The sequence below is a fragment of the Phascolarctos cinereus genome, unplaced genomic scaffold, assembly GCF_003287225.1.
Source record: "Phascolarctos cinereus isolate Bilbo 61053 unplaced genomic scaffold, phaCin_HiC Scaffold_4;HRSCAF=312, whole genome shotgun sequence".
Classification (NCBI taxonomy): Eukaryota; Metazoa; Chordata; class Mammalia; order Diprotodontia; family Phascolarctidae; genus Phascolarctos; species Phascolarctos cinereus.
Genome location: NW_027555847.1, coordinates 237,626,902 through 237,649,379, shown reverse-complemented (window position 1 = coordinate 237,649,379; position 22,478 = coordinate 237,626,902). Strand labels below are relative to the sequence as shown.

Genomic DNA, 22,478 nt, shown 5'->3' with positions numbered 1-22,478 from the left:
AGAAACTGTGCTAGGTACTTGGGATATAAATGTGGGAAGAGTTCTTTGCTCTGCCCTCCAATCAGAGACACAGAGAATACTGATGAATACCAAGGCTGTTTCTAACTTGCAGGATGATGGTTCCTGATGATGAGGTTCCTGGGGGTATGATGGAGAAGTTCAAAGGAATATAGCCAGGTGGGAAATGTTCCACATGTCAGAATTTTGGATTTCCAGGAATTCAAACTAAAAAGAATCAGTCCAAATGTTAAAGAGAAAATGGGGGTGCATGACTTGCACAATGTATTTCCAGGAGAACCAAAAATTTTAATTCAAATGTTGGTTTACAAACTGTCAAGAAAGTTATAGCATCTCTAGTAGGAGCAGAAGAAATGACAAATATTATAATTGGTTGTTATAGTCTGATTAGATACCTAGTAGAGAATGCAAATCAGGACCTACAAAGTGTGATAAAAAAGAGATTGAAGAAGACTAGGGATGTGCTGGAGCCAGCTCCAGTGGGATAGAGAGAGAGAGATGATTCCTCTGAAACCACAATCAGGGCTTGATTTATTATTTTGTTGATTAAACTTTAAAAACTTAATAATGCAGATTAAACTTAAAGGTATGTCAAGGAGTGCTTTTTTTTCTGAGAGGGCTGTTAAACATTGACCAGCTCACCTCTGAAGAAGAAATAGCTGCTAATGGATTCTGAATGCTGTGTTAAGAACATTTGAAACCTCTTAAAAGAAGTGGTTTTTAGGTTTTTAAGGTTAATAACCTTAAGTGTTTTTAAGATTAATAACTTCATTCCTTTCAGCAGCAGCAGCAGCAGCAGCAGCAGCAGCAGCAGCAGCAAGTTGCTCACAAGCCCTTCTGAAATACTTAAAAATGCGACTTTAAAATCTTGTAATAAAAAATTTTAAATCAATTGAATGCCCATTTTCTGCAAGTAGAACAAATAAAACCTGTAGTAAATAAAACAAAACAGAGTGATGTTAGAGCAGAAGCTATTTCATAACATTTAGAGGTTTATGACTCCCTTTTAAATAAAGTATTTCTTTGCTTTATAAATTACAGCAATCTTAAAATCCTGAAGAGATTTATGTAAGCATCACAATAGTATAGTATTTTTCGTAAATCCATATGGATCTTTTCTATCTGATGACTAAAGCTTACAAGTTAAGTGTTCTGGGCGTGGCAACCACCTTCCACACTAACTATAAGGCTATGCCAAGAAAATTAAACCTTTCCTTCAGTTGAAACATTAGAAGGACTTTGTGTAACCATCTGCAGTGAACAACTTTAGAAACAACGAATAGGTCTATGCAGAAGGTACCGTATAGACGGAGTTTTGACATTGCTTAGTGACACTGGCTGAAGTGCTATCAACGATTAGGTCTCAGAATAATAGGAGTGGGAAGTATAAATGGAAGAAAGAATACACAGGCTTAAGAATACTTGGGATCAACTTTGGCAGTTGAAATCTTTTTAGATGTTTCTATCCATTATTATTAAGCATCCCCTTTGTGTTTTAGAGAACTAGATAACTCCATGCCTTACTATGCATGGAGGAACATATTTATTATTATTATTATTATTAATATCTTCAGCTAAGTCTCAGGACTTGCCAAAGAAATCCTAAAGAGGCAGTAAATTATTATGGAATAAAGGCTGCATTGCCTCTGATATCTATTGGTTGGGTGATCCTAAGGTGACCATCAATTTTGTTGCCTGGAGAATAATAATTGTAATACTCATGCTGTAGAATAATATCTGTGAAACAGGTATAAATAGGATCTAAGTCTGACCACATTCACCCAATTGAACCTTCTACTTCCTTCATTGTTATATTTTAATTTATTAATTCTGACATGTACAGCTATCAAGGGGTGTGTTGGATAATTTGTTTCTCATTAATAAATGTATAATCTCTTCTCATTAATTAATGTAAGCCCCCATTACAACCCATTAAATACAAATTATTTAGTGACATTACTAAATGTATAATTTGTTAACAAATTAGAGCAATAACAAACATAAAGATATATTAATATATTATTCCTCTCATTACTTAATATATACATATACACACACACGCATGTGACTAGAAACTCAATTCCAAATCATTCAACTTCCTCTAGACTATAATTAAGGGCTTTTAAGCTTTCTCTTCATATTTCTCTTCAGGATTAGTTTTTTTCACTTTCTTTTCTCATCAATAAATCCAGGAAACAGTTCATAATGAGAGAGGTTTCTCCTTACCTTCTTCCAGTCCCCTCCACAGTATCTTCTAAGATCTTTATAGATCACAAATAAACCTTCTCCAAGACTCCATAGGAAGAAATATTTCATATCAACCTATTTTCTAAACTGTCATTTAAAAACTGTCAAATCAACTGGAACACAAAATTAGCTGATAGAAATTTGCTTCTTTTCTAGTTGTTTTTCTCCTAACATTCATCTTTGCTCTTAAGGCTACAGTAATAATACTTTATCTGAAGCTTAAAAGAGATAGTAGCAGTCTCCATAGTCTCTATAATCTAGACCTTAGAAATAAGAATTACATTTTTCCCTGTGGTCAAAAATGTTCATTTATGGATATGGTTAATCCACAGTTCACTGCTTATAACAGAAAGAGCTGCTATTAGATACTTTTCCTCTTTCTTTGATATCTAGTGTATAGACAGACCTAGTAGTGGTATCCCAGTGAAAGGATATGCATGGTTTAGTGACTTTGAGGACATAGTTCCAAATTACTTTCCAGAGTGGCTGGACCAATTTCTATCTTGACTAACAGTGTATTAATGTGTCTGTTCTCCCCTTGGCTCCTCCAAAATTGTCATTTTCTGTATCTATGCTAAATCTGCATAAAGTGAAATGGCAGAGGTGTTTTAATGTGCATTTATCTAATTTATGATTTGGACCTTTTTTTAAATATCGTTGTCAATAGCTTGGATTTCATCCTTTAAGAACTCATTATTCATATCTTTTGATCACACATCTATTGAGGAATGGCTCTTGTTCTCAATTTATATGATCAAAAGTTTCTATTTTTCTCTCAGGAATTTTTTTTTATCTAACACTGGTTGGAATAGCCCTTTCCCACAAGGCGCAATGTCTAAGAATGTTGTAAAAGAAATGATAGATAACTACTGGGCTAGACTGCATGCAAGTGCACAAGAGAACCTCAGGTTTCTGGTGGCTTTGAGGGGAAACTTCTCCAAGAGGACAGAAAGGCAGAAGTATGGTAAACCCTTCAGGTTCCCTCCTTCTGCTGGGCAGTACAGGGAATACTACTCCTCTATCTTTTGCAACTGAAAACAAGGGAATGTTTAAAATAAAAAAAGTGAATTTGCCCTTGTGAATTTATCCTATTTGTAAATAGCTGATTTCATGTTATCTACCCAATTAGACTGTGAGCTCCATGAAAGAAGGGACAGGTTTTTTTCCCCTTTCATTGTTACTTCAATGCTTAGCACAGTGCCTGACACATAGTAGACACTTTATACATGCCCATGACTGACTGACTGACTGACACCCAAAATCTCTTTACAGAGTGAGGATAGAAGTAGAGAGAAAAGCAGAAACAGAGATAATTGCACATGAGAGAGAAGCTGGAACCAAGAAACAATTGGGGGAGGAAGAGAGTAGCCCAAGCTGAAAATTGGATCAGGACAAGCCAGAGCCAGCAGTGGCTGGCGAGAACAAATAAAGTCCAGTCTTTAGCTCCTGGAGGTGATATGGCACAATGGAAGGAGCACTGACTGTAGAGTAAGAGAACAGAGACCCAAATCCTTCCTTGTATGACCTTGGGCAAATCATTTAACCTCCCTTAGCCTGTTTCATCATTTATAAAATGAGAGAGGCTTGACTAGATTACCTCTGAAATTACTTCCAGCTTTATGCCTTTGTTCCTTTGATCCTTTCTGCCTCTCCTTCCCCAGGGTGCAACGGTGGGAAAAGTTCCACCTAAGGCTTAAATCTTAATCCTTTTTCTTCAATACCCCTTCATACAAGCTAGGAGGGAGAAAGGAGGAAAGAATCAATCTTGATTGCAGCCTGCTATATATCAAACAATGTATTGATATTAAAACAAATATTGATCCGTACTTTCTATGCCACTTGATTCTCATGATAAATTACATGTCCATTTACAATACTATTGTGTAATGCTATGAATTTGAGGGTGTGCATTGAGAGGTATAGACATCTCATGGGGGAAAATGCAGTTTCAAGTCAATGTGAGAGGGACAAGGAGATAAAAGAAGGGGAGAGAAAGAGAAAAGAGGAGAGGAAAGGAGGAAAAGAAGAGGGAGGAGAAGGAAAAAGAGAAGGATGAGGAAGAAAAAGAGAAGGAGAGTATTTTGAATATATTGCAGAGCATAACTCTGAACCTAATGGGAAAATTAATGAGATGAGCCTGTGACAGATGTGGAAAGTACTGAGCTTGTCTCCAAGTGCTGCTTTTAGCCTAGCCTAGTCTAGCCTGGCAGTAGGCTACTCTCCTATACCCACGCACTAATAATTTTTTAGTTTCTGTTTCACCAATAATTTTTGAGTTTCTAGTTCCTTTATGTTTTGCAGAATGCCTCATCATGATATACCAGCAAATACAAAGCTGGGAAGGCTCTTGGTATGGCCTAGGTGTGAACTATGTCTATTATTTGAGGGTTTTGAAGAAGTTCAGCACCAATTTGACCACAGTACATATTAACGTTTGGGGCACAGCAACTGTTGAAGACCATCTACTAAGTCGTGAAGAGTTGTAATCTGCATTGGACAAGGGAATACTCATACTAAAAAAAGAGACCACCAACCCTCAAATGACTAAAATAATTTCCTAAACTATCCATTCATTCAAAATAGACTAGTTTAACAGCAAATACCTAGTAGGGCCTACGACTAGCAAACTCCTGTTTCCTTCTCCTCTAATCCATATGGTTGGGAGGCCCCGTCTGAAAAGCCCCTTTCCCAGTTACAACTATTACGTGCTCCTTCTTGCCCATGTGCCTTCTTCCCCTTCCCATGTCCCTCTGTTGTTGTGCACTTCCCTCTCATTATTCTCTTTAGAACTCTTCCCCTGCTATTAACAAATTTCCCAGCAAAGTCTCACCTCACTCACACCTGGAGTCTCTTTAGAATCATTCTCCTTTTTGTCTGCCACATTGTCAGCACCCACCCCTACCTACACACACACATACACACACACACACACACATTCTTGTTCCCCTTTTATGTTAGCCTGTTAACAAGTACCATACATCTCTTCATTGACATCTGAATGATACTCATTTTCAATTCCTAAGACACGATACCATTGTATACTATGATTGCCATTCTACACAATCCATTCTAGTATTTCCATTGCAATACTGCCACGTTAGTTAAATGCAGAGTTTTGCAATTTCTGGAAGGCAATCTACTCCATTCTCCTTCTCCTATTTAATTGTAGGCCCAATTCATTTTTCATTTTCAATGTTTGTCAAAGATACTCTCACTGATGAGAGGGTTCTAAGGCTCTTCATCTAACTTTAAATCTCTCTATAAGGGCTGCCCATGTGAGAGTAGCCATTCCAAACTCCCTCATCAGATTGTCTTCTGCCCAAGGGCCAGAGCCATAGCGTGCTGTTGGGATTACAGAAATGGACAAAGGAACATTTCTGATGACCTCTAACACCAGATAGTGCCAGACTGTCTTTCCTTTGCCTTCAGATTACCAGAGGAGTGTGTATTTACAACAGGCAAGTCCACTGAAGATTAAATTCTTCACTCCTCCATGCTGGGAATGGACTGCTGCCAGGTGAATTCAGGACAGGTGACTATCACATGGGCTAGCAGCCATTAACTTATGAAACTGGGATTATTGGACTGCAGTCTCTGCTGTAATCCTAGAGAGATGTTTTATTGGTCAATGTGGGCACATGGGAATGGAAAACTGTAGCAACAGATCTGGGAGTTCTTAGCTTACCAAGCCATTGTTGTGGCCTGCATCTCTAACCAATGTGACCTAGAGGAGAAGCAAAAGAGCCAGATTGTGACTAGGAGCCAGAGAAGCTAATGGAAGAAAAAAGAACCATAACAGGCGGTGAGAGAAAGTAGCTTCTGAAAAGGTCAGCAGATAGTGAGGAAGGTGGAAGATCATCCACATCCCTCTATTCCCCTTGTTTCTTCATGGCTTCCAAATCATTGCTGGCCTAGTCCCAGACATGCAACTCCATCCCCTTGATTTTTTCATGATCTGTGAGGGATAATGAGTAATTCAGGCCTATCTCTCTGATACTCTGAAAAATAAAGCCAGGATGAGGTTATGTATAGAATGGCCCTACTGGAGGTGGCTGAGTTGAGTACTCCATGAAGACAGCACCTAAGTAATATCCTTTACTTTTTCAATGATGATAAATTATGTATCTACAGAAGGTTGATTGCCTGTGTTATATCGACATAGAAGGTGAGTCATATATTCTATAATCTCATATTTCAAAGCAATATTAATTTTTCTTATCTCCTAGTTAAATTCAGAATCCAGAAATTGGATTGGACTGCTGCTCTTTGGGACCAGCAAAAAGATAGTTAAGGTTTAACTCTCTCTACTTTTTCCTGCTTTTGCCTATAGTCAGCAGACACTCTACATTATGTTTTCTAATTATTTAAGCAATTATTCCCCTGTCCAGAGGCTTATAGTATATCTCTCTACTAAATATATCTCTATAGTATATGTCTCACTCAAACAGTACCTGGGCAGGAAAGAAGTTCTCTGTGGCTCCTTAAGCCTTTCTAAACAGGCTCAGTTCTAACTTAGCAGGGAACCAATAGTCTGTTTCTTTGCCAGGTGCCAGCTACAGAATGACTGCATGTGTTTCCAACCAGGGCCTTTCCACTGCATATCCTCAGGCTCTCCAGCCTCTTTGTCAAGGACTAGCAGCAGGCAGAGCACTTCTAGTACTCTGAGGATGGAACTCCTTTGGCTAGGCCCTGTTACATAATTAATTGCAACCAGAGGGACTGCAAAGGAATAGCCAGAGGCTTGTGATACAGAAATAAAGAGGCAGAACGAATGAATCTTTTCTATCTGACTGAGGAATAGGCGCATGTTACATCTCCTCTCCTACCTACTCTCAACCCCCAATCTCTACTAGGGGCTGAGTCAATGAAAAAGAATCTCATGATTTTTATTTTATTAATGCTTCATACCTTTTTGTTGTTGTTGATGATGTGCATAAGCTTCTAAAAGGCAGGAACAGATGAACAATGAGACACAAGACCATTCATCACTAAGCTAACGCGTTGTACGGGTAAACAGGATGCAGGTTGCTGAAATTCTGACCTTGGGAGGTGGGGATTTGGGTTTCTCTCACACACCTAAACCTTCAAACATTGCTGGATGTCACCATCTAGTGGCTGCAAGTGGGAACTTTAAAATTATTGTTTTGGGAGGGAGGGGGATTTTAAATGTCATATATTGATTTATTATTTTTTCCTTTATACCTTGAATTTAAAGTTTAATATAATTTCAGATTAGCTACTTTTAAGAAAAATTATTGGATATTAAATTTTTCAAAAATTTAATTTTGCATTTAAAATGATATGTGATTTCCTTTTGAAGTGTGTTTTTACTTTTCTGTTACACTGATTTACATTCTCTCTTTGAAGTTATCTTTGAAGTTATCAGGTTGTTGTTTTCAGTGCTGTTTTATTTTTAGATCTATTTTGTTTTGATTGATTTTGCTTTCTTTCTCTATACAATAGTTTTCATTGAGTTTGATCTATTATCATGTATTGCATCTGTATAGTAATGCTTATTATTTGATGGTGCCAAAGTGAACACTTTATAATTACCTATAATAGAATGTCATTATTGATGTAGCTATTTAGCTGTATGTTCACCTTGCTGATTCTTGCTGTTGCTGTTATTGGAGGAAAGGGAGAGGAGGAAGGGAATAAGCATTTATGTAGTGTTTACTATATGCCAGACACTGTACTAAGCGCTTTACAAATATTATTTGATGCTTGCAAGCCTGTAAGGTTGTTGTTGTTAAAGTGTTATTGTTATTGTTGCTACTATTTAGTTGTTTCAGTCCTGTCCGATTCTTTGTCACCTCATTTATAGTTTTCTTGGCAAAGACAGTAGAGTAGTTTGCCATTTCCTTCTCCAGCTCCTTTTACAAATGAGGAAACTGAGGCAAACAGGGTTAAGTGACTTGCCCAGGGTCACACAGCTAGGAAATGCTTGAGGCTGGATTTGAACTCATGAAGATGAATCTTCCTGACTCCAGGCCTGGTACTCTGTTCATTGTGCTGGATTTTTACAGTTTACAGTTTATATTTTACAGTTTACATAATTTCTTGAATGTCATTGTCATTCAATGTCTACTGTTTTTGAGCTTGGATTACTTGTTGTTCAGCTGGCAGATAATCCTCAGGTGATTACTTAAATATTGGGTTTATGGATCAATAGTATGAAAATATAAGTATGATACCATACCACAATGCTGAATCTTCACCTTCATAAAGTATTACTGATATTTGAAATAGATCTTGTGTATAAGTCTGTGATGCTCTAAATGTTTTGAAGAACAAAATTCAAGAGTTGAGGATTTGTAAAATAGTCCATTCCAGAGCAAGCCTGGTGAATGACTAGATCTGACTACTCAAACATACTTGACAAAATCTAGAAGAGATATAATACCTGAAAACTGGCTTACAGTCCTTTCTCAGTAGTAGAAGAATGCTATAGAAAACTTGTCACTTTACACAGTGCAGGGGACAACGTAGCAGAACAGCTGATAAACAAGCTCGGTTCTAGGGTTTTCACTTGTACAGGAAGTTGAGGCAAGATCTTCACCATCAAAATCAGACACTTCACTTGTGACCGAGGCTTATTCCATATTCTTTGTGTTGGAAGGAGAATACTCACTCACATGTGAGAAATACTTTCCCTGAGCCACAAGAGGGACATCAGGTGAGGGATGAATCCTCTGGGTTGCACCGATTAGCCTCACCTGAGAACCGGTTTGGATCTATTCCTTTGCAAAAGTTGACTGCTAACTGGATCTGAGGTAAAGGTTCCCCTCAAATTTGCGGAACACAGTTGGCGAGGGCTAGAGCCAATGGTAGAAAGAGACTGGACATTTCCCCAAACCCTAGAACTTGTTACAAAGGCTTGTTATGAAGGACTACTGAACTGACTTTTCACCATTGCCTCAGCTCTGCACAATTCCCTCCAGATCTATGTCTTCTTCCAAGCTAGGTCAGGAGTTTCTCTCATCCTTCTGGTGGTCATCTTCTCTAAGAAGCACTGTAGCAGTTGTTGTTCTTCCCTAAGTACTGTTGTTGTTGTTTGTCCTTTGTTCTTAAAGAGGACCACTACATCAGAGAGGTGATGCCATGGCATGCAAGTGAATTGGAATTAACTGAGGGAGGGCTGTGCAAAGTCACCAGCCTCACTGTCTTCTCTGGAGCCATCTGGCTACTGTGGTAAGCACTAGAGATGGCCCTGGATGCAGTGGCACAACATAACTTTTCAGGGGAGCTCTTTCATCAAATAATGAGATAGTCTCTGAAGAGCCATCCTCATTCATGCTCCATGGGGCATAAGGATTGGATTGGGATCCAACCCTTAATACACTTGTAAGACAAACATAGGTAAGTATAGTGTGCAAAATTATATAATGAACGTATTAGGAAGAAGCTATGTAAGGTTCAAATAAGACTACTACTAACAGAGAACTCAGCGAAAACATTGTGGATTAAGTGGCCTTTGAGTTGGGCTTTAAGTAATGGGCAAAAATTAAACAGATGAGGGAGAGGAAGGACATTCCAGGCATATGTAATGATGTGAGCAAATGCACTGAGATAAAGTGCATAACATGTTTGGCTGGCAGAGTATAGTGTAGTTTAGTTTGGCAAGAGCACTGAGTGTGGTGATAGGAGATAAGTCTGGAAAAAGTCAAGTGGTATCAAACTGTGGAGAGCCAGACTTAATACAAAGCATGGGCCTGAATTTATGCATATTTCCTCCCCAGGTCCATAGGGTATTTCCAGAGCTCTAATTGTGTAGGATTTTAGGGCTTGTATGCCTGTGTTATTCATTCATTCATTTGTTTTGTTTTTTTGATGTGTAGGAGGAAGAAAGAGAGGTATGGCCAAGAAAAAAAAGGTAGGAAGATTTTCTTCAACTGGATTTAGAAAGAAGCACCATCTTTTCTTTTCAAGGAGGTCCAAGTGTCAAATATTATCAGTCATCACTTGATTATATTATATGAGATCTGGTCATGTAATCTCAAGGTTGACACCAGCTTTATGTTTTATTTATCTAGTTTGGAGCACTAGTTGTTTTGAGAGATCAAGCTAATGTGCCCAGTATAGAGATATCTTTATCAGCCACACCCAATACATGTCATATGCTTGGCATGTTTCAACATGATATGCCACATTTTAGAACAATGCAGAATATTTTGACAAAAAGCAAAGTAAACTATACAATCTCTTGCATTCGTGTGTAAACAGAAATATGAAAGGACATTATTGTATTGCTGAACAATACTCAGAGTAGAAAATAGTCTACAAAGTTTGTTTATTGCTTGGTTTATGTCTTATATTAGCTCAAAATGCTCATGAAAGCTGCCAAAATAATATTACAAGGTTATTCTGTATAACACTTCTTTTTATCATCACAGATATCCTAGAAACTAAGCAGAATGTGTTAAAATCTCCATTAAAAAAAATAGATCATAGGGTTTAAGGCTCAGAAGGAACCTTTGAGATCATCTAGTCCAAGTTTCTTTCATTTTGCAGGTCAGATAATTCAGAAATATTATGGCTGCACATGCAAATTCTGCATCCTAATCTAGTGCTCGTTCCATAACATATATGATTTTGTAAAAATTTGCCTGAGGAATTACATTCAGTCTTCCTCTGTTCCATCTAGTCCAAACTCCTGAGTCTAGTATTTAAGACCCTTCATAATCTGATCCTAAACTATTTCCCATGTTACCTTCTGCTATTTCCCTGCTCATACCCTATGATCCCACAGAGCCAGATTACTTGTTCTTTTCAACCTCTATACCTTTGTCATAGCTTCTGACCTCAAACCTTTGTCGTTCTTCTTCCCACCTGAGATACTTGCAAAAATATCTATTGAAAATATATTTATTAAATAGATTCATCCTTATTGAAAAATAGTATTGCATTATATTTACATACCATAGATTTGTTCAGCCACTCTCTAATGGATAGGTATCCCCTCTGTTTCATTATAGGCCACACTACAAAGAGCTGCTATATTTTTGCACGTATGGGTCATTTCCTTCTTGTTTTGATTTCTTTGGGGCACAGTGCTATTTCTGGGTCCAGAGAGTATGGACAGTATAGTGACTTTTTGTCCATAGTTCCCAAATGGTTTCCTGAATGGCTGGATCAGTTTATGAAGCTAGAGATTCATGTACACTCATCACATCAGAGTTATTTGCTTACTTAAAAGGCAATGTGATATAGCAAAAAGTTTATCAGCTCTGGTCAGGTGACCTGATTTCAAATTCTAATTCAGATACTTGCCAGCTGAGTAACCTGGGGTAAAAAAAAAATTAATGTTCGTTTTCCTATCTATGAAGTGGGGGTCCTAGACTTTGTATTGGGACTCTAGAGGTAATTGAGTAAAACTTATTTTGCACATGAAAACAATGAGGTCTTCCATATGACTTTTCCAAGGACATAAAGATAATAAAGGGCAAAGCCAAAATTCAAATTCAGGTTTTCAACTCTAAATCTAACACCACTTTCGCTGTCCCAGGCTATCTCATATAATAATACTTCCACTAAATACTGTGTTCAATCATTATGAAGCAAGAACTTTGAAATTTGGAAGTCCTATGTACCTATGGGCTTTTATTACATTTTATTCCCTCTTTCAGACATAAGGGCAGGGATGGTGTTTTCTTTACCTTTGTAACCTCCAAAGGATGGAGCTACAAGATTGTGCATAGCAGGTGCTCTAGAATTTTTTTTCTTGAATAAATATTGAGTGAGTCACCATCATCCCCCAAAGTATGAATTAAAACTGACTTGTGCCAGGTACCAATAAAAACTAAACAAATAGAATATGCTTATCATCTAACATGTAGAATACAGACATGGAAAAATATGGATTTCTCCCCACCCCCCCATCAGAGGGGAAAGATTTGATGTGTTATAATTGCTTATCAGAAAAGGAAGGAATGGCTTTGTTATCTTGCTTCCATTTAGCTTGGGAAAAATTTCTGTGGAGAAGGCAGGATTTTGAGAACACTTCAGGATTATAGTAAAGAGAATCTGCCATGGTATAATATACAAACAGTTTAATGTAGTTCTGGGATATTTGAACAAAACAGGAGATCTGATTTAATTCACTGAGTAGATAAGAAGTAGAGCAATGCAGGAAGAATCCTGCTAGCTCACAGCTGGATGAGGGCCTTAAAGCTATGTTTGAGGATGGCTTCCTAGGAAGTATGGTTTTACAGAACAGCTATTAGTTTCTAACTCATAAGCACCAACATTTCATTGTGGGTAAAATAAGTCACACATAAAAGGCAAAGTGCTTTATAAATTAATATACAACTTGATAATGGACACTGCAAGTATAACCTTTATTTGTCTCATAAAACATAATAATAAAAAGATGTATTTCAGGGAGTACCTATGGATTTCAATACTTTTTAACTTTAGAAGTTTAGCCATTATTTTTTAGAAGGCTTGCATACATACCCTAAGAAGCTTTTTCTTTGAAGTGGATAGAATACTGGCCCTGAAGTCAGGAGGACCTGATTTCAAATCCAGCCTCAGATCAAACACTTGACACTCACTAGCTGTGTGACCCTGGGCAAATCACTTAACCCCAATTGCCAAAAAAAAAAGCCTTTTCTTGTAAAAAAGTGTGAATAGAATTCTCTATCTTACATTTCCCTGTGACTTTAATTATTTATGTTCTTTCCTTAGCAGATCTCATAATTAGCCAATTATATATGTGTGTGTGTGTGTGTGTGTGTATATATATATATATATATATTATATATATATATATATATATATATATATATATATATATATATATATATATATATATATATATATATATATATATATATATATATATGTTTCATTAATCATTTGCTGCTCACTGAGGACAACTGGGCCTAATCACCTGTGAAGATGGAACTCTCAACATATCAACAATGTGCTTATTTCCCTTTATTTCTTTTATGTTTTATAACAAAAATAAAACAGGAAAAAACCATTTGTATTAAAATCACCCTTATTTGTGGACATGTCCATAAAGTTTTTGTTTTTCAAGAACATATAAATAGGGGAACTAGGTGGCTCGGTGGGTAGAGTACTAAGCCTGGAGTCAAGAAGGCTTGAGTTTAAATCCAGCCTCAGACACTTCTAGCTGTGTGACCCTGGGCACTTGTTTGCCTCAGTTTCCTCATCTGTAAAATGAACTGGAGAAGGAACTAGAAAACCACCCAGTATTTTCACAGAAAAAAACCCCAAATGCAAATGGGGTCATGAAGAGTTGGACAGGAATGAAATGGCTGAACAATAATTAGACCATTAAATCTGGTATTCTTTAGCTATATGGACTTTGCTTACCAACACTATTGCAACCTTGCTCATTTAAAATATTCCATTAACCATCTTTTTTAAGGTAATATTACCCCTGAAAGTTCTATCCTTTGGACTGCCAATTACTGTGATAAAATGTATAGTAACAACATGCTTGAATCCACAATTTCAAAGAAGCCTACATATATATATATATATATATATATATATATATATATATATATATATATACATACATACATACATAAATGTGTGTACATATCTAAATTTGTCTACCTGTCTATATTATAGTGCCATATTCTTATTATTTTCCAGCTGCATATGGGGTAGCGTGAATAAAGAAACAATATGCAATGACAGTAAGAAGTAGCATCGTACATTGGAAATTGCATTGGATATATAATCTGAGTGCCTAGGTTTGAATCTTGGTTCTTCCACTTACTAGCAGTGTGACCTGGGGCGTGTAATTTTTTTTGGCCTCAGTTTCATCATCTGTGAAGTGAAGATGCTTCACTAGGTCACCTCTGAGTTGTCTTCCACTTCTATTATCCTATTTTAAGGGATTGAGATTTTGTATGTGTTCCCCAGCTCAGTTGAAACAGTCACAAGATGTGTTAATACACTATTATCCTTTTAGGAAGTACGTATATCTTTCTGATTGAGTCATAAGGCACCAAGTAATTGGACAGTAATGATTGGCCTTGCCCCTAGGTGATCCTTAAAGGTCAATCAAATCAATTTGAGCCAATAGTCAGGGACAAACCCAACTCTTCACCTTTTTGGGGGTGATGACAAGATTTTCTCTCCCTCTTTGCCTTTCCTCCACCATGGTGTCTAGCAGTTGAACTACGCTCTGAGAAAGAGACACCTCATCTCACCGTTGGGGAGTCAATTGGAGAAGCTCAAGGCATAACTGATGGAACAGAAACATACAGTTCAGAAAGATACAGATACAGAAAGACAGTCAAGCAAGGCTGGAATCAATCAATTAATAAATATTTATTTAACTCCTACTATGTGCCAGGTACTGTGCTAAGCTCTGGGGATACAAAGAGGCAAGAGACAGTCTCTGCCCTCAAAGAGCTTACAATTTAATAGGTGAGATAACATGCAAAATAAAAACACAAAACAAGCTATAAATAAGAAAAAATAGGATAAAAAGGAAATAATTGACAGAAGGAAGGCACTAGAGTTAAGAGAGGCTGGAAAAGGCTTCCTGTAGAAGATGGGATTTTAGTTGCGCCTTAAAGGAAGCCAAGGAAAGCAGTAGGTAAAATGAAGAAGCAGAATGGTCCAGGCATGAGGAGTCCCAGAAAACAATGCTGGCAGCCAAAAGGTAAAAATCTTTCTTTCTTTTTTTGGTGAAACAGCCAGGAGGCAAGTGTCACTGGATTGAAAAGTACATGTGAGGGTGCAAAGTATAAGAAGACTGGAAAGGTAGCAGGGGGTTAGGTTATGAAGAGCTTTAAATAGCATTTATTTATTTGATCTTTGAGGCAGTTGGGAGTCACTGGAGTTTATTGAGTAAAGTGCTGACATAATTGAACCTGCACTTTAGGAAATTGACTTTGGTGACTAAATAGAAGATGGATTGGAGTGGAGAGAGACTTGAGGCAAGCAGACCCACCAGACTATTGCAATAGTTGAGGTGTGAGGTGATGAGAGCCTGACTAGAGTGGTAGCAGTGTCAGAGAAGAGAATGGGAACATATTTGAGAGATGCTGCAAAGGTGAACAGCCTTAGAAACAGATTAGATGCAGGGGTGAGAGAGAGTAAGAAATAGAGGGTAATTCTGAGATTACAAATCTGAGGGACTGGGAGGATGGTTATTCTACACTAATAGGGAAAGTAGGAGGTGGGAGACATCTTAAGAGGGAAATTAATGAGTTCCTTTTTGGACATATTGAGTTTAAGATGTCTACTAAACTTCCAGTTTGAGATGTCTCAAAGGCTGTTGGACATGTGAGAATGGAGGTCAGCAGAGAAGTTGGGGCAGAATAGGGAGATTTGAGAATCATCAGCATAAAGATGATAATTAAATCCACACAACTGATGAGATCATCAAGTGAAACAGTGTAAAAGGAGTAGAGAAGAGGACTTAGGACAGAAACCCAAGGAACACCAATGGTTAGAGGGCATAATCTGAATGAGAATTCAGCAAAGGAGACTGAAAAGGAGTACTCAGGTAAGAGGTGAACTAGGAGGAAGTGGTATCCTGAAAACCTAGAGAGAAGAGCATTAAGGAGGAGTGGGTGATCAACAATGTTAAGGACTGAAGAGAAATCAAGGAGAATGAGGAGTGAGAAAAGATCATTGGATTTGGAAAGTAAGGGAATTTTTTCAAATATTTTTTCAAATAAATATGTGATGTCTGTAAGCAGTAGAGAATGAGCCAATAGAGATTGAAATCAAGTGAAAGAGCAGAGATAAGACAGGGGGCAATCTGTTGGAGGAGATGGGATGGAACTTGAACAAATACAGAAGTTAACATTGGTGAGGAATAAGGCAATTTTATTATACGAGACAGGAGTAGAAGAGGAGATAGTAGCAGAAAGCATCTGAGTGACAGGAGGTGAGGAAGAGGGGAGAAAAGGAAGTTGATGATGAACGGCCTTAACTTTTTCTTTACAATATGAAGCAAAATTCTTAGTTGAGAGAGTGAGGGTGGGGGAACCATGGGAGGGAGAAAAAGGTTTAGAAGAGCTGCAGTAGAGAGTGGGATAGTGAATTAATAAGGGAGGATTGCCTATATCACAGCAGTGAGGGCCCAGCTGAGGTTGTGAAACATAAATCTATAATAGACAAAGAACAGTTGCATGATTTTCTTCATCTTCTTTCAGCCGCACATGTGTAGGAATAAAGGTGGTGAATGGTGGGAGTGAACCAAGACTGAAGCTTGGCTGGGTGATCATTGATATGATAAGGGGATAGAATTCAAGACAGAAGGATAGTGTAGAGTTGAATTGATTCAACAAAGAATCAATGGGGGGAAAAAAGGAGCGAGTCTAGGGGAAATGGTCTGGGAGAGAAATGAGTAGTCCAGAGATAAGACACCATTGTGAGGATGAAGAACAGGATTTTGTAAGGTAAGGCAGAGGAAGAGGTGTTAATAGATTATGATAGGATAAAGGGATTTCAGAATTCTTGTACATAGAGGTTGTACATTTGTGGGTGATGGCAAGATCAAGAGTATGACCATCTTTGTGTGTGGCTGAGGTGGGCTGAAGAAGCAGCTTATAAGAAATTAGTAGGTTAAGGAACTGAGTGGTTAGGGTGTCTGAGGGACAGTCAATATACATTGAAGTCCCCTAGTATGAAGACAGGAGTTGGGAAAGAGCGAAAAATTGTGAAATAAACTCATTTTGTAAGGAAACATCAAATTTGCAAGGAAATACTCATACCAAACTTATTGAGCAAGGAAAGGGAGTGACCTGGGTGGTCTGCAGACAATAGCTACCAGGATTTTGATTAGGTCTAGATAGGAATAGCATGAACCTCAAAGGATGAGAGGTTACTGAAGGGTAGAGGTAGTGGGAGTAGCTAGAAGTAGCAATGGGGGAACAAGAAATATTCCAACTCTCCTGCCTTTTCCCAACAGAGGTTTTAGATCAGGCTGAGAGCGAGTGCAAAGTGAGATGGGTAGCACATGTAAGTAAGTAAGATGATCAGATAAATGGCTCTGCTTCATAACTTCTCTTCCCTCTAAAAGCTGGAGATTAGGCAGGAAAAGGGCTCTGCAATCCCAGCTTGGACGGAATTAGGAACACAGAGATTAGACTATATGTTTTGAAAGTTTCAGAACTTCAACAGAAAAATTTTCAAACTCCTCCCCAACCCCCACTTTTCCCTTTGGTTGATAAGGCCATGGGAAAAATTTAGCTGGATTTATCAAAACACAGAATACAGAAAATGTGGACAGAACACACTCTACATTACATAAAACACTGCTCACTCTTAAGCTACCAATACCCTTCTTCCCCCCACCCCGAAAGATATCAATAGTTTTGCTTAGAAAGATGAACTTCCATAAACCCTTACAACAGATTAATTTTTCAGTATCAAAACACCCATCATCTGACCATTGCCGATGAGGGTTTTCATTAGTATATTCATTCCATATGTGACACATGGCTGAAAAGTGCTTTAGAGATAAACTTTAAGGCAATTTTCCTAGTTGAGAGTAAATTTTTACCAAGTAGTTAGAAGTCCAGGATTTGGTTTACTTTATTATTATTATTATTATTATTATTATTATTATTATTATTATTATTATATTATTATTATTTTATTTTATTTTAGTCTTCTCTCCTCAGGCTGAATTGGGACTCCTATCCTTGGAGGTTGCCTTGGAGAGGGTTTGGGTTTTTTATTTTTATTTTTTAAATTTATTTATTTCATGTGGAAGAGTCTCTCATCAGATTCTCCCAATCCCCCTAAATTCTAGTGCCTTCCTTCTAGTGATTATTTCCAATTTATACTGTACAAAGTTTTTTTGTAAATAGTTGTTCAAATGTCTTCCCCATTAGACTGTGAACTCCTCAAGGGCAGGGATTATCTTTTGCCTTTCTTTGTAATCTCAGCTTTACATGCTTACTAGATGCTTATTGACTCACTGATTCTTACAGCTCTGGAACAAAAGCTATCGAAGTGACTTGCCAAAAGAAAATTTAAAAATTAAAAAAATGAAACATTCAATTTTATTTAAAAAAATGATATTTCAAACAACAAAAAAAGTAAAGCAACTTACCCAAATTCACTCAACTAGTAAATATCTGAGGCAGCACTCAAACCCAGGTCCAAATCCATTATGCTTAACTGCCTCTCAAAAATGGTTCATGTCTTTTGTCTCTGTTTAAGCCATAAAACTGCCATTGGTGGAGACTAAAAACAGTAGTTTTGAGATTTGGCATGATTTAATAGAGCGAACTATGTAACAAAATGAAAAAGAATGTTTCTCATTCTTTTCTGCCCAACTTCCTTCTCTTTCATTGAGACAAGCTTCATAAAAGTAACAAAAGTAAAAATCAAAGGTTAACCTAATGTCCATTCATTGCCTGAAGTTCTTTGTTCAAAAGACAAGCCTTGCATTTTGAGTAAAACATCATTTAAAATGAATGAGCAGGAAGAATAGTAACTCCAGTCAGTCTTTGGCCATCCCAGTTTAAGATCAGTCCCAAATTATAGATAGTGGAAAGTATAAAAAACATACCAGTGTCAATATGCTACCAGGAAAAACAATGAGCATAATTTTTATTTTCCTATATTTAAGATGCTACTACCCACACCACAATATATTATAGTGAACACCAAAAAAAAAAAAGAAAAGAAAAGAAGGAAAGAGAGAGAGAGAGAGAGAGAAAGAAAGTAAGAAAGAAAGAAAGAAAGAAAGAAAGAAAGAAAGAGAAAGAGAAACCAATTGCAACAGAATTGTCTAGAGTAGGAAATTAATTTTTTTTTGGTCATGAAACCCTTTAGAAGTCTTGTGTGGGCCCCTTCTCAGAATAAAACTTTTAAATGCAGAAAACACAAATAACAGAATTACAAAGGAAACCAATTATATCATAATAATCATAATAGTACAATGTATTGTTATAGGTGTCAAAATAGATAAACATATATTAAGAACCCCATTCTAGAGCTCTTATTATCTGATGCTGATTTATTTTTTTTATTAAAACACTTTTACAATATTTCATTTAAATCCAATGGTTTGGTGAATAGAAAAATGAGTCAGCAGCACTCTTGAGTGTTCACAAGTTAGATCTCACTGCCCAGAATTCTTTTGTATTCTCAACTTAAAATGTTTTTCAACTTGCATTATTTTATTCACATTTACCACTAGATGTCTCTATTTTAAACTTCCTCTACAAATAAATTTGAGTTATCAACAAAGACGACATTATCATTCTTAACACGGGCCTATTAAAATTTATAATTTTGATAATCATTTTGATTCTTAGGTCAAAACTCTTTCATTAAGAGTTCTAAAAAATAAGTTCACTCTTGAAATGCTATTGCTTATCTAAAAATTTCTGAAAGTTCCCTTCACCATTTATAAATTTCCTCATTTTTTTCCTGAGGAAATAAAATATTCACTCTACTTCTGGGGAGAGGGGGAACTGGGGACGGGGTTCTCTAGGTCTTTTAATATTCCACACATACTAGTGAAGTATTTGTGATGTAATGTCTGCATGACTATATAACTAGCTCATCTCCTTTTCCAATAAAATATTTCTTAGATAAAACTTGTAAGTCACTTGATATACACTGATCATCATTGACAAACACATGACAGCTTATTCATATCCACCATGCATGTCTATTGTGAACTGCCTTTTCCATGGTCCATGATTTGTGGGTGTAAAGCATGATTAGGAGACTCTTGGTTCCAGAAAAATAACTTTTGCTTTAGGGAGAAGCTTGAGATCAATGAAAGCACTGTTCAATTTTTTTTTGTTTACTCTCATTTTAATTTACACTTTTCTCAGCTTAAAAAAAATATGTGAAGGAGGATTGAGTTGGATTGGTTGTGTCCCAGTATCTGAAGCATGCATGGTAACAGAATTATAAGAAATGGTAATAGCTACTCGAACATTAAGCTCTTGGCAACACATCTAATTAACAACATCTTTCTCCCAGTGACTTAATGTCACATTCCACCTAGAGAAAAGGAGACCTTCATTTGCTCCATTGGTATTTAATTCTCAATGCAGTGAGGTTAATAAATCTTAAGAGGAAGTATATAGAAACACATATCCAAAACAAAAGCCACAGCCATGTGGAAAACAGGGTTTGGTTGTTTGTCAGTTTGCCTATTTGCTCTAAGATATGTATTGTTGCTGCTGCTGCTGCTGCTGCTATTGTTGTTCAGTCATTTCAGTTGTTTCAGACTCTTTATGATCCCATTTGGGGTTTTCTTGGAAAAAGTACTAGAGAGGTTTGCCATTTCCTTTTCTAGTTCATTTTACAGATGAGAAAACTGAGGCAAACAGGGTTGAATGTCTTGCCCAGGGTCAGACAGCTAGTAAGTATCTGAGTCCAAATTCAAGCTCAGGAAGGTGAATCTTCCTGGTTCCAAGCCCAGCACTCTATCCACAATGCCACTTAGCTGCCCCTTGTTATGGAGTATTACCATATCATGATAAACAATTAATATGAATAACACAGAGAAATACGAGAAGATAGATCAACTATGCCAAAGGGAAAATTAGAAAGATAATATGTTGGATGACCACAACAAGTAAATAGAAAAAGCAACAATAAAACCATCAAAACTTAGTATTGTAATACTGTAATGATCAAATGTGGCTCCAAAGAAGAGACATGAGAATTAACCTGCATTTCTTTATTCCAGTGGGGAAGATAACTGTGACTGTGATGAACACTCCAACATGGTTGGTATGATAGTTCTGATAAGCTGCTCTTTTCTCTCTGCCTCTCTGTGTCTATCTGTCTCCCTCTCTTTCTCTGTTGCTATCTCTATTACACTGCCTCTCTATCCCTCTGTCTCCCTTTGTCTTTGTTCTTCTGACTCTGTCTCTCTCCCTGTCTCTTTGTCACTGTTTCTTTCTCTTCTTCATTTTAGGAGACAGCTTTCTGGAAGGAAAATGGCAGAAGAGGACAATATGATATAAGTAATGAAGAAAGATGTCAATAATTTTTAAAATTTATTCATAGATGAATTTGGCTTCAGGATCATTTGACCACATACTCTGCCAATATATGATGTTTTAAAATCCTCTGAAAAGCTAAACAAGGCTTGGAAAAAATAAAAACACTTAATGTAGATAACAAGTATGCAACTTACAACTGTCATGACTTCAGGAATGTTGGTTAACTTTACCGGGTTCCAATTTCCTGCTCTGTAAAAGAAAGGGGTTGAAAATATTCTGAGGGCCCTTTGAATTCTAAGCTGCTGCTGCTGCTGCTGCTGATGGTTGGGGGCACTGTTCAGTTTTTAAAATGGAATCTAGTCCTATTCAATCATGTGCCTATTCAATCGTGGGTCAATCTTTAATGTCTATTAAGAATGTACTACTGATTGAGCAATGATGTGAACTGTCCATTTAATGTCATTTCACAATCTGAATAATAGACCATCTTCATCTACTTAGTTTTCCTATGTGAATAGTGGGGGTGATCTTTTTTGAACAATCATAAATCAACTGAGGAGGCCTTGTATTCTGTGCTTTGATGCAATTATCATGATATTATTTTAAAACAGAAGGACCTCATTATGTATAGGGAATTCCTTTTACATTTGGATTCTGCTCTGAACATCCTACATCACAGTACACCTCCATATTTTATTCCTCTCTTTGTATTTTTAATCAACAGCTGATTAAACAATATTATTTCTGTATTTGCTCTATCAAATAATCTAGCTTGTTCAATTAAATTCAACAGCCTTTATTAAGCACTATTAACTCTGAAAATAAATGACCAGAGAGTCACAGAGGTCATGTAACCACGGTTAACTCTGAAAAAAAACCCCTAAAAAACCCCAAAAAAACACAGTGCTCACAGAAATAATACCCAACTGTTAACTCTGAAAAATGAAATGAAATGAAATAAACTAAAGCACTGACAGTGGTTATAAGAAAAAGGCTTTCTTTATTCTGTTGGAAGAGAGAAACTAGACATGGTTGGGAAAAGGGGAAAAAAAGTCACACTTGAGCTAAGTATTGAAGAAACACAAGGATTCTGAGGAATGGGAGAATGGAATGTATTCCAAGCATAGGTGGGGTTGGGGGGTAGTTTATATGGATGCCCAGAAATGTGGGATATGTAGTACCAGGTTCAGGGAACAACTAGTACTCCAGTTTGGCTGGAATGTAGAAGTCAGGTAGTTGATGGGATGAGACAGTAGGAGAGCTTCAGGGATGCATTTTACACTAAAA

General features: G+C 37.0%; 1 long non-coding RNA gene across 1 annotated transcript in view; it reads left to right on the top strand.

Annotated features, from left to right (window-relative positions):
* The window catches only part of LOC110223857 (uncharacterized), an 82,622-nt gene extending 60,517 nt beyond the window's left edge, over positions 1–22,105 (top strand). Inside the window, exons 2-4 of the long non-coding RNA XR_013486063.1 lie at positions 10,104–10,138; positions 20,933–20,972; positions 21,164–22,105. This is a non-coding gene — a long non-coding RNA (uncharacterized LOC110223857). The remainder of the gene's footprint in view (positions 1–10,103; positions 10,139–20,932; positions 20,973–21,163) is intronic.
* Positions 22,106–22,478: the final 373 nt, after the last annotated feature.